General features: G+C 43.5%; 1 protein-coding gene across 11 annotated transcripts in view; it reads left to right on the top strand.

Annotated features, from left to right (window-relative positions):
- Positions 1-263: 263 nt before the first annotated feature.
- The window catches only part of ccnd2a (cyclin D2, a), a 143,340-nt gene continuing 123,885 nt past the window's right edge, over positions 264-19,718 (top strand). For 8 of the 11 annotated variants that reach the window (XM_076082290.1, XM_076082291.1, XM_076082286.1 and 5 more), the window contains exon 1: positions 264-604. The gene's annotated coding sequence lies outside the window, so the exon portion shown is untranslated. The remainder of the gene's footprint in view (positions 605-19,718) is intronic. The other 3 variants (XM_076082294.1, XM_076082293.1, XM_076082292.1) reach the window with 1 other exon arrangement.

The following is a 19,718-nucleotide window of genomic DNA, read 5'->3' as shown; positions in this document are numbered from 1 at the left end:
GCATGTGCACGAATTTAAATCACTGAAAAGGTGAAATTAATCAAGTGTTAATTGGTGTATTTCCTTTATGCACATAACGTCCCTTTATGATGGTGCAGACCATGGGGTGTAATGACAATTCCTTCATTCATTCACTATTAATATGGACACATAGGTGTCAAATGTGCTTTTGCAGATTGTGACTCATTGGCACTATTGGCACTGATCGCCCCTCCTGCCTGCTGATAGTTATCATGGGTCTCGTTTTGCCTTCCTCGTGTATATCTGCGTGCTGCTGAAGCTGGCTTTAACGGGTCAACGTGTGCTAACAAAAAGAAGCTTAAACACTAGTCTGCTCGTCTTACATTCTACCATTAACGCGCAACATCGTGCCTCCTTTGTTTAGAGTCTGACTCCAGGAAGGCTGCGACTCCAGGAAGCAACGTTTGAGACTCGGCCCGGTGACCGAGGTTTGGGGCGTCGACTAAGCTTCACTCAGACCAATCGGAGTTCACGGTGAAACTTTGTAAACAACTCTCACGCTGTTTTAGAACCCTTCTGCTGTATTTACTACGAAACGGCGCGACGGTGCTGCAGCCAAGTGAGCCCAAAGTGCCAAAAACAGGTGAGACGGAGTTGTGTTTGTCCGCAGTTGTTTATAAAACGTGTGTTTATGTGAGCTGTGCGTGCGCGAGCGCGCGCGCCGAGCGTTTTGTATGCGTGTCCTCGTGACTCGTAGTAGTAGTAGTAGTAGTAGTAGTAGTAGTAGCAGCAGCGGTGCTGGTGCAAAACAGTCATGTAGGCATGACACAAGTGAAGAAGAGCAGTGTCTGTTTGTTTTTGTTTGTTTGTTTGTATTTATAAAACGAAAAATAATACGTAACGCTACATTTAAAGCCGACTTATAACAATGTAGCCCACCGAATGACGTCGCCACTGTACATTACAGTGGAACGCTAAATTCCCGTCTACCAAGACGCTTCATAAGTCTCTGTTCAGCATTACTGTCTGGTTTTATATATATATATATATATATATATATATATATATATATATATATATATATATATATATATGTGTGTGTGTGTGTGTATGTGTGTGTATGTATATGTGTGTGTGTGTATATATATATATATATATATATATATATATATATATATATATATGTATGTGTGTGTGTAACTAATAACCAAAAATATTACTTTGATTGAACCGTTTTTATGTTTTCAAATATTTATATTGTATCCCCTTTTGTGTATGTTACCAGGAGATTATGTGTTTGAGGTGGAATATATATCACTTTAAATGTAACAGCTGCTTTTGTCACTGGGCCTGATTTCAATGAGCAGGCTGAAGGTGGAGCGGAGCTCATTAGAAATCACTCAGCATTCGCTCCCTGACTGAGTGACAGACCTGTTATTTGCCAGCTGTGCAGCCTCTGCATGTATCAGACAGACACCTACCACTTGTCACCACTTGTTAGGTATCAAGAAACACCCAAATGTGAGACAAGAAAATGTGACAATCTATCCACCCAGCACGTAAAAAGCTGACAGGAAAAAGTGTTTATGTTTAGAATTACTTTCAGCTGACCCCCCCCCCCCCCCTCCCTTTCAGATTGATAAATGCATTCCCCTGGGATTTTCTCTCTCTCACCAACTCACAAACTCACTCACTCACAGATGTAAAGTTTCTGTCTGGCCTAATTAAGCCGTAACAGTTCTTCTCCGTGAACTCCAGTGGTGCTGAATGTGTACTGCACACTGTAGATGTGCCGTGTTTGGCTGCCTGCTGTTTTACTGTTGGTCTGAACAGCCTGCTGTAGGCTACAGAAGTCTTTATTCTGAGCGGATGTGGGCACAACCTTCGTTGTGGAACGTCAACATCTGCATGCTCTGTGTTTCCTCAGCACGCCCACCTCAGCTGAAGGAGGGGCTGAGGAAGAAGGGGGGGGGGGAGGGGGGGGGGGGAGGGAAAAGCTTCCTGTCAGATTGGCTGAGACACTGAAGCCGCTTTTGGCAGAGACTCAGGTCTGGTGGGGGAGGGGGGAGAGAGGGAGTGAGGGAGCGAGGAGTGACTGCACGCAATCATGAGTTTCTTTTGCTGGAACTTCTCTGGAAATGTGACGCATTTGTGGCTTTGGACAGTTTCATACGTTTACTTCATCTTGATTGTATTGTACTCTTTGTTATTGGGTTTCTACTTTGGAGAAATGTGTCTCTTCTCCAGCAGTCGCTACTCTGTCACTATTAGACAAACGGCTTTCAGTAAAAGTTTAAAGGGCAGTATGTTCTCCTCTCCAAAAGTCCCTGGACCGTGAAACACTGAGTGCTATTTTTGGCATCTTGATATTGTTTTGGATGTAAACTGACACTGTGGCAAAGAGGTTCAAATGTAAAGTCTGAGCTTTAACTGGGAATTGGATGAATATATGTATGTATGTGTATATGTATATATCATGTCTAAGAATGAAACTCTCTCCACCGTTCTCTTAGCTCTGCTGATTAAGGTCATTTAGTAACACGTCATCGACCTAAAGCTCCCCGTGATGTGACTGATAGGTCCAACCAGGGGCGTTTCTAGGATTCAAAGAAAGGGGGGGCTTAGCCCCAAGGGGAGTGGCAATTGTTTTTGGGGCCCATTTGGGGCCGCGGATATCTATTGTTTCAGACAGTTCATAGATTGGTTCAATCAGAAAGAGGGTGATTTTGCTCTGTAGTTTTGCTTGCATTCAGTATATGATAACACAAGAGACAGAATTTCAGGGTCATAGTGAAATTTGACAACACAAATATGAACTTTTCTCAAATAAAGAGAGAAATAATTTTCCTGCTTGAAAGACGGATAAACTAGCTTTCATATCCGCGTCACTCCCAAATCCTAATTCTTAAAGGGACCGCACACAATGGATGGAGACAGTGTCAACTTTTGAGTTGTTTACTTGTTTTATTATGAGCAGGATTATAATTTGAAGGGGGAGAAAACATACAAACCAGAACGCACGCACATATGTAGCATGTTAGTTATAAATAACTTGTCCATGTGAGAAACAATAGTTTAATTTAATGACATCACCAAAATAAAATAAAAATAAAAATATATATATTTTTTTTTTGAAGCCAATAATGCCAAATTATTTGGGGGGGCTGAAGAACATTTTAGGGGGGCTTCAGCCCCCCTAAAATCTAATTTTCACATCTGGTCTGATCATATTGATTTACTATTGTACTGTTTTTGTACCGCAGTTGGAGTTCAGCTGAAATCAAAAAGCTGTAACCTGCGTGTCAGTTGTCTCACGTAGCGATGACACCTCGCAGGGAGACCAGATTTGTTTGTTTTCACGTTGAGCTGCTCTCACAGCCACCCCAGTTGCCGTCTTACATGAAACATGCTGACGTCATCACTTCCTGTCACGCTTCCGAAACACACAAACGAGGCGTATGTCAGCGTTGACAGACGGACCGCTGTGTTTTGGTGGTTTTGAGTACTCTTAAATGCACCATGCAGTTGCGCTGAGACGAGGATGCTGGAGTTGTCAACCTCTTTGGCTTCGTGCTGTTCATGTTACAGGAAATACAGAATAGAGACGAATACATGTGAGGAAAAAGGTGGCTAAGCTTTGCTGAGGAAACATGAGATGAAGGCATATTCTATACAGTCTTTGGTCTATAGAGGGAAAAAGAGCAGAACTGTATTTATTCATGCATTCAACATCTTTTAGAGGAGTTGCACATCCAAAGTACAGAAGACAACAACATTGCGTTACTCTACAAGAGACAACTTTAGTGATAAACATCAGTTGTTGCTTAACAGTTACATTTTTTTCAATTTGTATTCTGTGGTTCCGCATTTAGTGATGATAATCAGCCTTCTGGGTAGAAACTCTGCTCATAGTATCGCATGCCTGTGTGCAAACCTTACACTTTTCAGTATTCAAAGTCGATATATTTCAGAAAGGGCTCATCGTCCAAGTAAGGGGGATTTATTTTTCCTCCAAGAATCTGTGTCTGAAAAACGTAACTCTGCAGCCAAACCAAACTAAAGCTGTAGTTTTTTGTTCTTGCTTGCTTCTCAGAGTCACTAAGTGTGATGTCTGGTTGTGCACTGAGCCTCCCTATGAGACACAAAGGATACCGACAATGGTGAATAAACCCGACAGTCTATGAGAAGAACTTGGAGACAAGGTTGAAAATGAAATGGAGGAAGAGGAGCACTGCTGGCATGTTCTTTTAGTGCAGGAGGAGGAGGAGGAGGAGCACTGCCAGAATGTATGTACGGATGTGTCTACTATAGAATTGGACCAGGATCAACTTTGAGATTTGCAGCTGCTCTGCAGGAACAACATCTTGGCTTGGCGGAGCAGATTATGCCAGCATAAATACTGTAGGAATGCAGTTATTACACATTAAATCAGCTGTATCGAATGAACTGTCGGATGTTCATTTTCTGCTGTTTGTGTCCATATTCATCTTCAATACTAGCAGTTAGGAGGTTGTCTTGACAGTCCGTGAGCACCAACCTCTCAAAAAACCACATTTTCATAAACGTAGATGCATCAGCTGTGCATACATTGATATCTCACTCAACTGTTGCAGGAGTAATGTTACACTGTCACCCCACAAAGTTTCAGAAAAATAATTGAAAGCTCTGTTTCCTCATGAATCTATGATGCACTGACCACAGCACAGCTTCTACTGCTGCATATATATTAGTTTACTCTGCTTTACAGCTTTGCATTATTAAAGTAGCACAATGTGTGCTTCTTGCCTGCTCGCTGAGGCTTGTCATGTTGTGTTTTGTGAAGTAGAAACTTCTTCTTTTTTTTTTTTTTTTTGCGGTCGTCCTTACTGACAAGCTGGCAGCTTTTGGTCGTCAGTACAGTGCGTCAGACATTTCAGACGTGTCTTGTTGTCTTGAGAGGTATATCAGCTGCCGGCACTGTTATGTTGTGGTAAAAAATAATTCCCCTGTGGCAATGCATTTCCCAATCGTTGTGTCATGAAGTCTGGATATTTTTTAAAAACTAACTTTTTTTTTTTTAGGTGCCAGACAGTGCCACTTCTCTTCAATTGATTTATTTTTAAATTGAAACGTATCTTGCAAAATATCTCAATGTTCTTTAGAAACACTACATGAGATGTGGATACACACAAGTAACACAAACGCACTCACGTTTGTTTTAAAACGCATTTTTTAAGATAGATTCAGTCTTAAAAATGCGTTTTAGTCTGTTTCTTGTGTCAGACACTTTCTGTAAACAAGTACTATTTATTACATGATAGAATAAGAAGAATTTCCTTGGTAAAAGGTTTAATTTGCTTTAATAAAAATAGGATATTAAGACGATGGTGACTAATATCTTTGCTGTAGGCAGTACATCATCATTTCATAAAACATCATCAACAGCTTTGGCTCCTCTGCCTTATTTGTTCCAGGCATTCCTAAACCCAAGAAATTCTTAGTTGACTAAAACCATTAGTTGATTTAATCGGCAGATCTGTAAAACGTTATTTTTCCACAAAGAAACGCGCACAAGCACCACGTTAAATCGTGTGTTTACCAGAGATGTATTCAAAAGTTCCCCTGGATTCTCATTCTTCTGCTTTCAGTTGTTTGTGGACTCCGTTGGAGGGAGTGTAATTATCATGGCGATGGTTTCGGTCCAGGGTGTAGCTCATATATGGTGAAACGCTGGCCTCTAGTGGTCAGGAAAGGTTGTGCAAGTTAAGCCATCCCTTCAACATCTACTGTAGTATGATTGATCATCTTTTGCATCATTAGAGAAGTATAACTTTATTCACCAAGCAGTGCTCCCTGTTGGTGAATCACTAATGTATATTTAAGAAGTCATAATAGACTCACATCTGTCTGGCCATTAACACAACAATGATGCAACAATATGCAAATGACTGGCTTTCAAAAGGTTGATTTATGATTCCACACATAACGGTTGTTTTTTAAAGCTGAATTACTTAATGTAAAGTGACCCTGACAGATTTTGCATACAACGTTAATATGCTGTCATATTACTAAATAACACTTATCATTATAATTGATCAGAAATGACATTTTATATAATATTATATGCATCTAGAGGACAGATATGTGTTTTTGGTTGAATCACCTCTAAAGCATATACGAGGTGTATAAAGTACTGTTGTGTATGGATCAGATATGATATATAAATGTGAGTGCAAAAACACATCCCCTTTTATAGCAATATATGGATTTAATATTAATGAATGAGAAGTAGAGCCCTCTCTTTTTACATACTGTGATAGAAATTAATTCCTGAGGATTCTGGGAAAAAAATCCAATTCAGATATTTGCGTGTTATCCTTTCAAATGTCTCAATCATATTTACTGATGTAGTAGAATGCTCTGGCAGTGATGAAAAAAAATTTTGAGCAAAATGACGAACACAATTATTCATCATAAGCACTTTCGTGTGCACCATCACTGCTAGAAAATATTGGCGTTGCCTTTAATCCAGATAAAAAGCACGGCTGTTGTTCTCATACATCACCACTAGATAGCAGAAAAGTCATGTTGATGAAATCAAAAGCTGAGGACTCAATAAGAAACATGACCTCACTGTGAGTTCCAGCTTTAGCTATAGGACTAAACAATTGACTCTGCAACAAAATATTGTTTTTAGGGAAGTGCATTGTTTAATTATATTCTTCTTAATTAAGAAGAATGCACATATTTTGTTCTGCCAGGTACGTTTTTTTTTTATTCATTAAACAAAAAAGTTCTTGAAATATTAGATATTAAATCCTGTCTAGCATTAAAGAAGTTTATTTTAATAAATGCAGTCTAAATTCATCAAAGCATTTGTATACAAGATAGTAATAAAGCGTTTGACGCCACATTTTGGTTGTCAAAAGTGTTGAAGGCTTGATACTCAGCCTTAATCAATAATTGAGGCAGTTAAAGTAGTCCTCACTCTGCCCGTCACCTTTCTACACAAAATCAATAGTTATCTTAAAGGTGCCAAATTCGATAGTCGGAGCATTAATATAGCAGCAAACAACTATTTGCTATGTAAAGATATAGTGGCGTGATGTCTACCTGAGCAGAGAATGAAGTCACTCTCCCTCTGTGTTGTTTTTAGAGCCTCTCATTGCTTTGTTGACATAGCCCAGCTGGCCTCACGTGCATGTGAGTGTGCTCTCTCATGGTCTCCGCACCGCACTGCTCTCATAATGTGGTTACAGGTGGTAACGCCGTCCCGTCCGAGGGCCTCGTCGCGTAATCGTCGACACCGACCCTCCGGTTCCCCCCTCAGGTAAACACTGTGAGCTCTGTCGGCACTTTTGCCGTAGTTTGCGCTGTTGCGTAGTTTGCGCCATGTTGAGAGCCGTCGAGAGGCAATAGAAATGTTCGTATTAAGCACCTTTTTAAAGAGCTTTGCCGTGGGAAAATACCTCACACTGTCAGAGCATAAATTCTATTCCAAAGTCATTCAAACAACCAATCAAAGAAGATAGATGTGTTTTTTTTAAATGATTATTTCATTGCATGATTTGCAACTCTGGTTTGTGCAGAAAAGACATTTTGAATACTGCCGCCAGCCAACAGAGCCTTGACTGTCTTTAACAATAGGACACAGACATGTAGGGGCTGTGAGAACTATAAGGGCAGATAAAGCCCTAACAAGCTATAGCTCCCCTGCGTACGCCTGTCTCTCTTTGAAGTCGAGCTGCATGGCCCTCCGTAGGCCCCTGTGACCCCAAAAGTCTGACCTCAACTTAGAAGTTTACACTAGAAGCAAAACCAATCTAGTGTACTCCACAGAGAGGATGGATGTGGATTAGATGGGAATGTAGCGGGCATGGCTACGTGTGCTCATATGTGCATTGACATTGTACACGCCATTGCGTGTGTGTTTGTAAGACAGACAGAGAGCTCGACAGAGAGAGAGAGAGAGAGAGAGAGAGAGACACTGATATAAAGGTAAAAGACGCCAATTAGAGACAGAAAGCCCTATTCAGAATGCTCGCGTACTGCAGGAAGGATGTAGTATTTTGAAACTCCAAACATTTCTCAGAGTGAAACCCCGCGGTGAAAAGAACTGAGCCATATTGTTGCCTGGTGTTATTCCTTCATCTCCTCGTGTAATGTGGTGGATGGCTCAGGATGCTTGGGAGTCACCTGCAGGTTAGTGGCTGTGTGTGTGTGTGTGCGCGCGCACGTCTTTGTGGCGTGTTTTAATTGAAAGTAAACTTCCCTTGTCGAAGAGTTTCCAGTGAAAGGTGAGCTTTGTGTAGTTTCGGCGACATGGAGGAGGAACTCCAGACTGAATTGTATCGTCACATATGCTGGTGTGTGGGCAGGTAATGAACAAGAGAGGGAACCTTGTGTTTGAGGAGGATGAAAAGTTATGAATGAATATGGCTGCGTGGGGAGTGTTGTGCTTGTATGCATCCTCGTATCGTCGGTAATGTTCCAGCTTCACATCTGCAGCTCAGTAGCGCACACACACAATCAATACCAGGTACCCCGCTAGCGGGGGTTCATCAGGACAGGCAGAGGAGGCCTCTCGCTGGGCTGCCTCAGTCCACGTCCGAGCCTCTGTTGATCTAGACATTGTGGACTGTTTTCCACCCTGGGGGGGGGGGGGGGGGGGCATGCTGGAGGCTGTGTTTAGTTGATTGGATATATATCTTTTCCTCAAAACTGTGTGTTCTGTATGGGTAGGTGCGGCACACGTCACCATCAAAGTCAGAATCAAATGGATGTTGTTTTTTCCGTACTGCACATACACAAGTTTAATCTTGTTAATTGGTGTTGAGAGTGCGAGACTAATAGGCACAGGAACTCATTCACTGTACAGCGCAGTCGGTGCATACTGTATAAATGAAATGTATAATACCAGCAATGGCATAGATCGTGGCAACACTGGAATATGAAACATCACGTACAGACCATGAAGTACATTCTTTTTTTGAATGTGTTAGTGTAAATGTTAACCCTCTCTGACAGACTCTTCACCTCCTGGTATTTAAAAAATTGCTCTTTTTCCTGGGGGATAATTGGCCTTTCCTCCTCCGACTTGTCACAACAAGATGAATGACTTCATTTGGGAAGGCATGTGGCCCTAACCCGCTTAATTAGAACAAATAAATCCACCAGATTGGGTAAAGGTCACCACAGAAGGTAGCCATTACCAGAACTGGTAATAGAAATTCTTTGAATCAGTCGCCGGCTTCCCCTCCTGGCCATCAGGTACCACCAGGCTGCCCCTCTCCATCTGAACCTCCTGTAAACAAGTGAGCCAGCCGTCCCGCCGGACTACGAGAAGACACGTCAACTCTTACTCTTTTCCATCCATTCTCCAGTCTAAACACATATCACCCCCCCCCCCCCCCCCCACACTCTCTAATGCAACCCATAACTTGGCTCGATCCTGCACGATGCGATCAGTCCTGCATAATGATGTCAAAACTGTGCCCCACCAACCACATGCACTTCATTCTGCACTGTGGCTGGCACTGGTCTCGTACTTGCTGATTTACAGTAACTCAAAATCGCAACGCCATTTCCTGGAAAGTAGGGCAAAAGTCAGCCGAGCTTTATGTGTCTCTAGTGTGCATCCTTGTGTGTTTATTTGTGTCTGTCTGTATATATGTGAGGTCTGAGAGAGAGAGAGCGAGAGAGAAGAAGAAGAAGAAGAAGAAGAAGAAGAAGAAGAAGAAGAAGAAGAAGAAGAAGCGAGAGCATGTGTGAGACACAAATGGGAGCAGAGGGCCCAGCGGAGGGGTACCCCGATAGGCTCCAGAAATCCCCCGAGCAGCACCCAGCGTAGAGGAACAACTATGGCCTTTGTTGGTCACCCCGTGGATCTCACACACAGTTAATATAGACTTTTCCCACTGACTCTGCCAAGAGTCTGAAGTCATTTAATGAAGTGGCGGCTGAGTTTAGAAGGAGCCAGTGTGCTCGCTGCTTGCGCTGACAGAATGGAAAATGTCTGTGTTATGCAGAGAACAGCGAGTGACAAGAGGAGTGTGTTCTGATACTCACCTCTCTGGACACACACACACACACACACACACACACACACACAGGCATACAGACACATATAACAAAGCGAGACACTGCGATAATACCAGTGCACATGCATTTCTCCTGGATTGTTATGGCTCATTCTTTCAGGGATACTTCACTGATTCAGACAGGTTTGTAATCGGCTGTGATTAGGTCTTACGCCATACCAATGTCCCCTTCTGAACTCCTCACAACTGAAATGTTTAAGTGACATTTGGTCTCTGTTTTGTCTCTGTGTGAATGTGTTTGTATACATTAAGTGCGACTCTATGGTAAATAAAATTTCTCAGGGCCTAAAGTTGCTAAGCATGATTGTGGCACTCGGACTTAAACCGAGAAAGCCTAATTGTTTCACACATTCTTTGTAGTTATCTCTTTGTCTGGTTCATTTATCAGAGCAAAACCTCACCTTTCATGTCCATTTTCACGGCTGTCTATTTATCCACTTCTGCTATTAATGGACAGTATCTCTGTATGTATTTGGTCGCACTTCTATTCAAGTCCCTGTCTTTTCATCTGTCTATGGGCAGATTGCAGTCTGTTTTGGTGTCCTATTGTGCAGCTGTCAGTTATTTTCAAAACACTCGAGTGTCATTTGCTTCAGATTCCATCCCTTTCAATTCACGCTTCTTTTCTATGGCTCCGCTAGCGTACATCTCATTGAGCGTGCATCAGCGGGCAGATTCATTCTTCTCTCCTTCGAAAAGCACATTTCTTTTTTTTCATAGCAGCCATAAGCCTCCTTTTTAAATCCACGGACAATGTGTTTTTGTCCATCGTCCTCTGTCCTTTTCAGTGGAGAGTGCAGGGATTCTCTCTGACTCTCTCTCTCTCCCTCACTCGCTCTCTTTCTGAGGGCATCTGGGGGGGGGGGGACCCCTGAGCGTGGTGCTTCTCTTGAAGCTCAATTGTCAATCTGTAATGAACCATGATGAAAGATAACAGAACGAAATGTAATAATTCATGCGGGCCTCGGTGAGGAGCGCGTGGCTAGCGGTTGGGCCCCGGGGCCGTGATAGCCTCCTGCTCGGCACCCAGAACAATGCGTGCCGGCCCTGCCAGCACCACCTCACCCTGCTCCGGTCCAGCAATCTTGTTCCTCTGTCCTCTCGCTGTCCCCTCGCTGCTATTCAGAATCACTTAACGCTGGGAGGCTGTCTGTGATCAGCGGCATGCCGGAGCATCTCTTCGGGAAACAAGGCAAACTGTCTCCTCTGGACCCACTGTCTTCTTGGAATTCCTTCATTCGTTGCCCCTCGCCTCTTGTTTTATATGTTTGGGGTGTCTTGTCAGGGCTTTTGACATGGAGTTGAGTTTGTCAGATAAAAGGTGCACAATAAATACCTTCTGTCACCGTATAATGTTCCCCCTCTTTTGTCAATTGTCCTAATTGTGTTTCTTTGCCTGGCAATGTCATGATGGTTCCAAGAACACGGGGGTGTTTTATGCGCTTTGTTTATCCAGGAAAAGTTGAAACGACACGCTCAACTCTTCACCGGCAACCACACACCTGTGGAGCTGTGCAGCCTTCTACTTTTGGGCACTGAGCTCCTTAACAGGGATATTTGTGGATTCAATGTCTTGCTCAAGGGCACATGGAGAAAAGTTTTGTCATTCACTTTCCCCCGCCACATTTCTCCAGCTGCTCTAGGGATGTGAAATAACATTTCCCCTTTGGTCACAAGACCACTTCTCTAACTTCTGTCCCAGTTTCATGGCACTATGGCCCTGATTAATGCACTGCATCTATCTGGAAGCTACTGTTTGCTTGCAACATTGGCAATCAAGGCATTTCAGAAATGTTAAGAATTTACTTCTTAGACAAGAGTTTAAGACAGCCTGTGACCTTCCCACTCTGCCCCCGTATTCAGTAACTTTCCCAAGAGAAGACTGAGAATGGAAACCAGTGAGACCCAGACTATTCAGTGTACTGTATTTTCAAAGGAGTGAGTACCTGATTTGAGTTTAAGTGCACTTTAAAGGCTACTTGTCTGGTTTTAGGTTGTGCTGCTCCATGACAAATTATGTGATGTGGATGTTGGTGGTTGAAGATGGCAGTGGAGACTAGGAGGGTGAGGAAAACGAACAGAGACTCGATTGATGCTCCGGACCGGCAGCTTGGGGTTTTGACGCTGTGTGTGTGTGTGTGTGTGTGTGTGTGTGTGTGTGTGTGTGTGTGTGTGTGTGTGTGTGTGTGTGTGTGTGTGTGTGTGTGTGTGTGTGTGTGTGTGTGTGTGTGTGTGTGTGTGTGTGTGTGTGTGTGTGTGTGTGTGTGTGTGTGTGTGTGTGTGTTGAATATTCCTCTGCTAGTTTTCATGAGAAAAAGACAATAGTGCGATAGAAAACACATCTTTCCCTTTAGATAATCCTCAATCACAAACCCCAGCTCCTCTGTCAGTTGTGCCATGGTAACACACATGTGCATCAGATACAGGGGTAAATCCATGTGAGTACAGTCTATGTGATGCTGAATGACACCTGGAAGTCAGATGTGTCCTTGTTGGTACGCTTCCTTCACTTCATTAATATTTACCGCGTGCGACATGGCCCAATCATGTACGATACATTCGTCTGGTGTTGCAAGGGTGCCGTCCATGGGTTAAATTGTAAACTAATGATCAAAACCTACTATTTAGATGTATATGTTGTGAGTCTCATTAACCACTTAGCATCAAGCATGAATCCAGTGGTAGGTTCACATAGACATGATTCATTTTAGAGGGTTATAGATGTCACAAACTTGACAGAGGTTTACATGAATTTGAGATTCAGAATATGTCCGACCGGTTAAGCTCATGAACCTGAGGTCTAGACTATAAAGTCCAAGTTTAATATTCAACTAGGCAAAACGGGAGAACACATAAATCCCGTCAACTTTCCCCAGGGTCCAATTTGAGTCCTACTACATAGTTTAAAGTCCCCAAAATCCTGGGCTTGGCTAATAACAAGCTCAGGTTTGGTGGACATGGTGAAGACAATAACAACATTAAGGTGTAAGTCCAAACCAGCCCACAATACTATAAGTATTGTATTGTTCACTGTTTACTGTATGTGACAGAGGGAGAGCTGCCAATGTGGATGTTGCGGTTATTTATTTAGATACTCTGATAACACACAGCAAGCTTCCACTGCAAGGCTAGCTGCCATGCAAGAGTTAGTAGCAGGGTCAATGCCAAGGGCATAGATCATTTTCACTGAGTGTGTGTGTGGTCTCAACTTTACACGGAGCTCCATCTTAGCTTGAAAGTTGTGTTGACTAACGCAATGCGACCTTGAACACAACACACCCTTTAGAGGGATGGACAGAGAATGAAGACAGAGTGAAAGAGAGTCTTACTGTAAGCGTGCTTCGAGTGTGCCAGTTCGTTCACCAGTTTGGTGGTCTTCCTCTAAAGGTTGTTAATTAGTGCAGAATGTAGACTACAGTTCTACTGCCAGCAATGATGAAAAGAGGGAAGGGAGAGAGAGAGAGAGGGAGAGAGGGAAAGCTGCATAGCTGCCAAGAAAGAGGAATTTGTGATAGGTCGAGAGTGGTTCCAAATGCTGGAGCAAAGCATGGAGACTCCCTGAGTTTCTGCCTCCTGACCCATGTGTTTGCTTGCGGCCCCTTTAGCTGCAGAGTCCGACAGCAACTGTAGACAAGAGAAGTAGATGTGCAGTGAGAAATGGCTGCATTTAGACTGGTTTAATCTCAAGTCTGCATTTCAACCATGGGAATACCTGTGAGTAATCCCACAAACAATGGTGATGCTGCTCAATGTTTCCTCTGGTTATGTGATGGTTCCTTTTTTGTGTTGTTGGAGAATAAAGTCGTGTCGGTGGATGTTCAAAAGGTCCTAAATCCCTCTAAAGGTATCGCTCAACAGGTGTTGCTTTGCACATGTGTTGTGTGCTGTATGAATGGCTGCAGGTGAAATCGGGTGCCCGGTCAATGTGGCTTCATTCAAGCTGTTCACGCGTGACAACATGTGCAGCTTTCACACAAGCTTGCCGAATTGTTGCACTGCAGTTCTTAATAGAAATAACCACACAGCCACACAAAAGGGAAACCGACATCCCAGTCTGTCTGTCACTTTGTGAGGCAGTAACTCCTCATCAAACAGATTGTAAAGCAGGCTTGTGGATTGAATAAGCATTCGCAAGGCTTCGCAAAGGTGTTCTCTGGGATCGCACAAGTAAAGACTTGCCGACTTGTGTATTCTGTCAAATTAACAAAAAGGTCATTATCCAAATGTCCCGGTGTGTCACTACAATTATTCAACCTACCACGTACAAAGACAACCACCACACCTTCAGCACAGTATAGATCCTGGGAGCGGAGAAGCTGGATGGAAAACAGTATTATGTCATCCCAGTTGCACCCACCGGGACTGGCCACACTGTGGTGCTTTGTGTGCAGCAGACACAGGAGCTGGTAGGAAGGATCATTTGATGGATGCCTCACTGTAGGTCATGCAATAGATACTTTATTATACAGAGATGTAGAGCTGCAAGTGGCATGTTTAAAATATTGATAGATGAATAAATTGATCATTCATTTAATCTATATATTGTAAAAAGATGAATATATGAAGGAAAAATGCCACAAGGTGATATTTACAAATTGCTTGATTTGACCAACTGACATTAGAAAACCCAAAGGTACTAAATACAAAACGGAAAATATAATCCTCACATTTGCAAAAACTGGAACTGGCTGCTGATTTGATATTTTTCTTGATTAATGAGTTATTCGTTTTATCAAAAATTGTTGCAATAAATTTTACGTCTATCAACTAATAGATTAATCGACTAACTGTAAATCAAGAAGTCTATGAAAGTTCAGTGGTAGAATGTAAGTTGTGTTTATGGTCCAGAACCGTGTAATAATTTTCTCTCTCTCTCTCTCTCTCTCTCTCTCTCTCTCTCTCTCTCTCTCTCTCTCTCTCCTTCCTAACATCTGCTCCCAGCCAGCCACCTGTCTGCTGTCAAAGGCAATATTAATGTACGCCATACACTTGTTAATTATTTCCCCTGAATGTGGCCATGTCAAGCCGAATATGCATAACAGGATTGTAAAGAACCATTTTATTAGAGGTGATCACTCTCTTTCTCCCTCCTCTCTTTCTTTCTCTCTCCCTGTGTCCAAATGCCGTTTCTCAGGTCTTTCACTCCACTGAAGTGGTATGGTGTGTGTGTGCGTGTGTGTGTGTGTTTGTGTGTCTGTCTGAGCTCAGCGTGCCTTTATACACCAACTAGAGCTTGTTTCCCAGGAGACGCACAACTGCGTGTGCTAGGAGGGTGGCAGAGGGATGGTCGAGGGGGCGGGTGGAGGCGATGGGGTGATGGAGGGGTGGCATGTCGAACCGGGGATGGAAAGGGGGACTGTCGAGGGGTGAAGTAATGAGAGGTGTTGTGGGAGGGGAGCTGCGGAGGGGGTGGCAGCAAAGCGAGGCGAGGCCAGGCGGGTGGCATGGCAGTGGGGCCTCCTTGTGTCCTGGTCCCCCTTGTCCCTCCTGGTCGCTTTTGCGGACAGCATCTGCAGCCTGCTTTACATGCAAAACACACCCTGCAGAGAGGGCGTCTACACATGGGGCTAAGGGGGCCAGAAGAAAAGCATTCCTGAGGCAGTGCTGGGAGAAGAGGGAGGTGGGTCTCCTCAGCAGCCTCTCTCCACCAGTGTCTCTCCCAGATGAAGCCATGGGGGGATGCGGTAATGAGGGATGAGAGGATAAATACATTGCAGATTATTTTTTTGCTTTGGGTCCGTCTTGAGCTCATTTCCATGCACAGTTAATGCTATTGTTTTTTTTAATTCCTTCATTTAAACCAGACCTGACACTATCTTCACCAACTTCACACTGTTTCCCTGTTCAGCCCTGAAGCTGTTCTATCTGTAAAGGTGGAACATGTGCAGACAGCAGGAAGACAGCCAGACTTTTACAAACTAAAACAGCAGAAACTCAAGTATCAACTTGCTATGATTCTAATGTTTTCCGCCTTTGTGCTGGCAGTATGGTGTCCCATTGTTAATAGAGGAAAAAACATTATTGGAGAACCGAGGCCTAATATTGTAATCGTGTATTTTATGCCATGGCTTTCTCCTTTTCCCTTTTCCTTCCATTATGCGTAGTGTTAAGTCACCGCGCTGCCCCGAACAATGTAGCCAACACTAACCAGATGTCACGGCATGTGAGTCATCTCATGCAGAGGACACTGAGTGTGTTTGTGTGTGTGTGTGCGCACGTGTGTGTGTGTGTGTGTGTGTGTCCTCAAGGGAATGACACCTGCCAAGGAAAGCCGGCACATGCATACACTCCACGTCCACACACCTGATATTTTCTGATCATATTTTGCCATATTTTGCCTTTGCGCTGGTCCCACGTCAGTTCTTTCAAGTTCGGACAGAGTATGCCAGCTGACAGTGTGTATTAGAAGCAGTAGAGAAAATACCACAGAGACAGTTTAAGGCCTATGTCTTGCAGGCATTGTAGTCAGCGCTGGATTGTCATTTCATGCCTTCATCTCTGGAGTCAGTTTGAGGTCACCAACTGTCTTGGCTTTATGTAGTCTGCCAGTGACTGAGGTAAGGTATAATTGACTCATTGTCGGGATTTAGGAAACTCGAGTGACATTTGGTGGTGTTTCATCTGACGCAGGATAGGTTGTCTTTCTTTGTCGGCCCTGACGGGAAAATGGGAAGAAATTTTAAAATGTGGTTGTGGTGCCACTTGTCTTTGTCAGTCAATCCGTCTACTGTGAGATGCCCTTTCATCTTCGGTCTTTTTAGACCGACTCACAGCAGATGTCTTCATTAGTGTGCGACTTAACATACTATCCTCTAGTCAGATAATTGTTGGATCTGTCATACCGCTAAAGGTTTGGCAGGAAAAGCGAGTTCATCGAAACAGAATTGGTCATATTTTTACTCTTTCCTCACATCCATCTTCCTTTGTGTCTAGCCTTACGTCGCACCATTTCTAGGCGTATTAAATATGTGCTATGATGTGACTCTCAGGCTAACTGCAGGCCTGACAGGCTCAAAGTAGTCATAATTGTCTTTTCCCTTTATAAATTCCTTTCTTCTCCATTACTCTAACTTCTTTCATACTCTCTCCAACAAAGCTCCTATAAAGACTGCCGTATCCCATCAGAATTCTGAATCAAGTCCTGATGAACATGCAGCAACGAGCTACTATTGCAGCCCTGTCTTCCATTTTCAAATGGCCGACCGCGCTTGCTTTGACTGTCGGTGTTTGTCCTCTCCATTCCCGCAGAAGGAAGCTTCCTCTTTCTTTTTTCGATGCCTGCTGCAGAAGGGACTCGTGTGAGATTGCTCTCTTTGTGTAACTTGTGTGTGCAAAAATAAGCTAAGGAAATGAGTGCTATTGCCTCACTTAATGTTAACATTATACATACATCAGGAGGTAGATTGCTGCCGGCTCAGGTTTCAGAGCGCAGGCCGTCACAAGCAGTAGTTTATGGTGAGAGATGAATGAACCGTTTCCATGCCATCATGTCAATCAAACCACAGTTCGACCCCCCCCGTCTAAATGAATACGTCTTTTCATCCACCGGAGTGGAAATTGTCTCGGTGTTTTCCTTGACTGAACACATACAGAAACAGTCTGCAAAGTGCATAGCAGGAATACACTTTAAGTCAATCAGCACGTTTGACCTGCTAGAAAATACAAGTTTAGCAGCCGCAGCTCCGTCCCTCTTTTTATGGCAAGAAAGGATCCTCAGGCTTCCATTTCGGAACAGCAGTACAAATTCCAAGAAAGTTATCCTGCATGATGACCAGATACCACAGTGTTCCAAAGCTCTGACGCACATCAGGACGCCCCACACAAAACCCCTTCTAAAGAAGAATTGCAGTGCTCAGTGTTGACATTTTTGTCCTGCATAGAATATGGTGTTGGTATGAGTAAGGTCCCACGTCAAGCTTTATCTCCTTAAGAGGGATTTTGCGCCATGCTGTGACTTTCCAAAGAGACACTTTTTTTTTTTTAAAGCTCACTGCAGATGCAGAGGTTGTGATTGGTGGACTTCTGTGAGACATTCAGGGCAGGTAAAACTCATTTACACAGCCGATAATCATGGCTTCATGAAATATGGTCATATAGAATCGATTGTATACAGTCCTAAAGTTTCGAATGCGCTGCGGTGAAGTCTGCATAGATGCACGCTCATGCGGCCACTTGCACATGCACTGCAGTCTCCAAGAAGCTGCTGAGAGTCCCCAACAGCACTAGTTGCTGCAGCTGGGGCTGTTGGGCTGACTGGCTGATTGAATAGCTGGCTGGCTGGTCCACTGCTGTGATCTGGGCCAAAAGAGGAACTCCAGGACTCATCTTTTGTGTCCTCATCCAGCACATACCTCACATGCTTGCACACTGGAAAGGAAAAGCCCACATTTACTAGTCTTGCTGAAGCTTCCCCAGATTATTTCTGTGCCTTCTTTGTTCGCTCTCTCCCCTGTTTCTCTCCGTCTAACTGTGGTAAAGAACGCCTCTGTCATGCCCAATTCCAGATGTTGAAGTTACTCTGAAGGGAAGAGGCGAACCATTGTATAATTACAAATGTACACAATTAAGATCCGGTTTTAAGACCGGCTCTAATCTTAGTTGGATGCCTCTCTTGGCCGCCCAGAGACTGAGCTTCATGTTCATGGCCAACTGAGTGGCGCCCTCAAACAGAAACTCCTGTAAAATAATCCAGTCTTCCCTTTAAAAGGGGAGGTTTTACTCTGCTGTTTTGGAATTTGTGCACTTCACAATCAATGAGGTCTCCAGTGCTCACACCCCCATTAGGAATGCTGTGTGTGAGCATTCTTGCGTATATTTGTATGTGCTCATATGTGGTGGGGGTGCATCTCTATGCCTATATGTGTCAGAAAAAAGCTCCAGCAAATACATATGTATCTCATTAATGCAGATGACAACACCCCCAAAGCATGGGAAAAAAACAAACAGCAATATAAACCAAGTACCAATACAGTTACAGTGAAATTCTTGAATGGTGCCATTTCTTAAATGAACAACAGAACCCGTTCATGGGACCCCGACGTCATTTGGTTACATTCATTTTATGGTGGTTTACATTAATTGTTTGCTTTGAGTTTGTTCTTTGGATGACGTTTTTCCATCGCAGCTATTAATTGTTGGTCTTCTATAACCGTGAGTGCAGATGTAGCTTGGCCTGCATTGTGCCTGCTCTCTGCGATACCTGAGCCGTCTTTTCCAGCATCATGTGTGGTGGCCTGCAACTGGCTCGCACGAGCACCCGTACGTTCATCTATGTTCACGCTCCGGGAAATTGGAGGCTTGCTGATGCGCTGCCGAGTTAAGCTTCATTTTAACTTGATACCTTCCTTGAACTCTGCCGAAACCATATATGATATCCCTTTTCTCCTCTCTGTGTGCTGAGCTTCAACAGCTCAGAGCTTTCTCCCATTTACAGTTGTCGAAAATAGTTTGTCTCCTTTCATCCTCCTCCCTTTTAAGTCACACTTCTCTGACACCAAAGACGAGATGGAAGCCACAAGTGTTCTCTCCCTGTAATTTTCCATGTCTCCCTAAGCACAGAGCATGAGCAGATGGAGATGCAGCTCTCTGTCCACATGTGTGCACGCACACGTAATTCTGTGTGTGTGTTGCAAAATAAATCCATCCAATAACTTTCTGAATTCCTACTCTGGATTTTCC

This window comes from Anarhichas minor, unplaced genomic scaffold (assembly GCF_050575085.1).
Source record: "Anarhichas minor isolate MPS153535 unplaced genomic scaffold, ASM5057508v1 ptg000090l, whole genome shotgun sequence".
NCBI lineage: Eukaryota > Metazoa > Chordata > Actinopteri > Perciformes > Anarhichadidae > Anarhichas > Anarhichas minor.
This window is presented reverse-complemented; position numbering and strand designations above follow the sequence as displayed.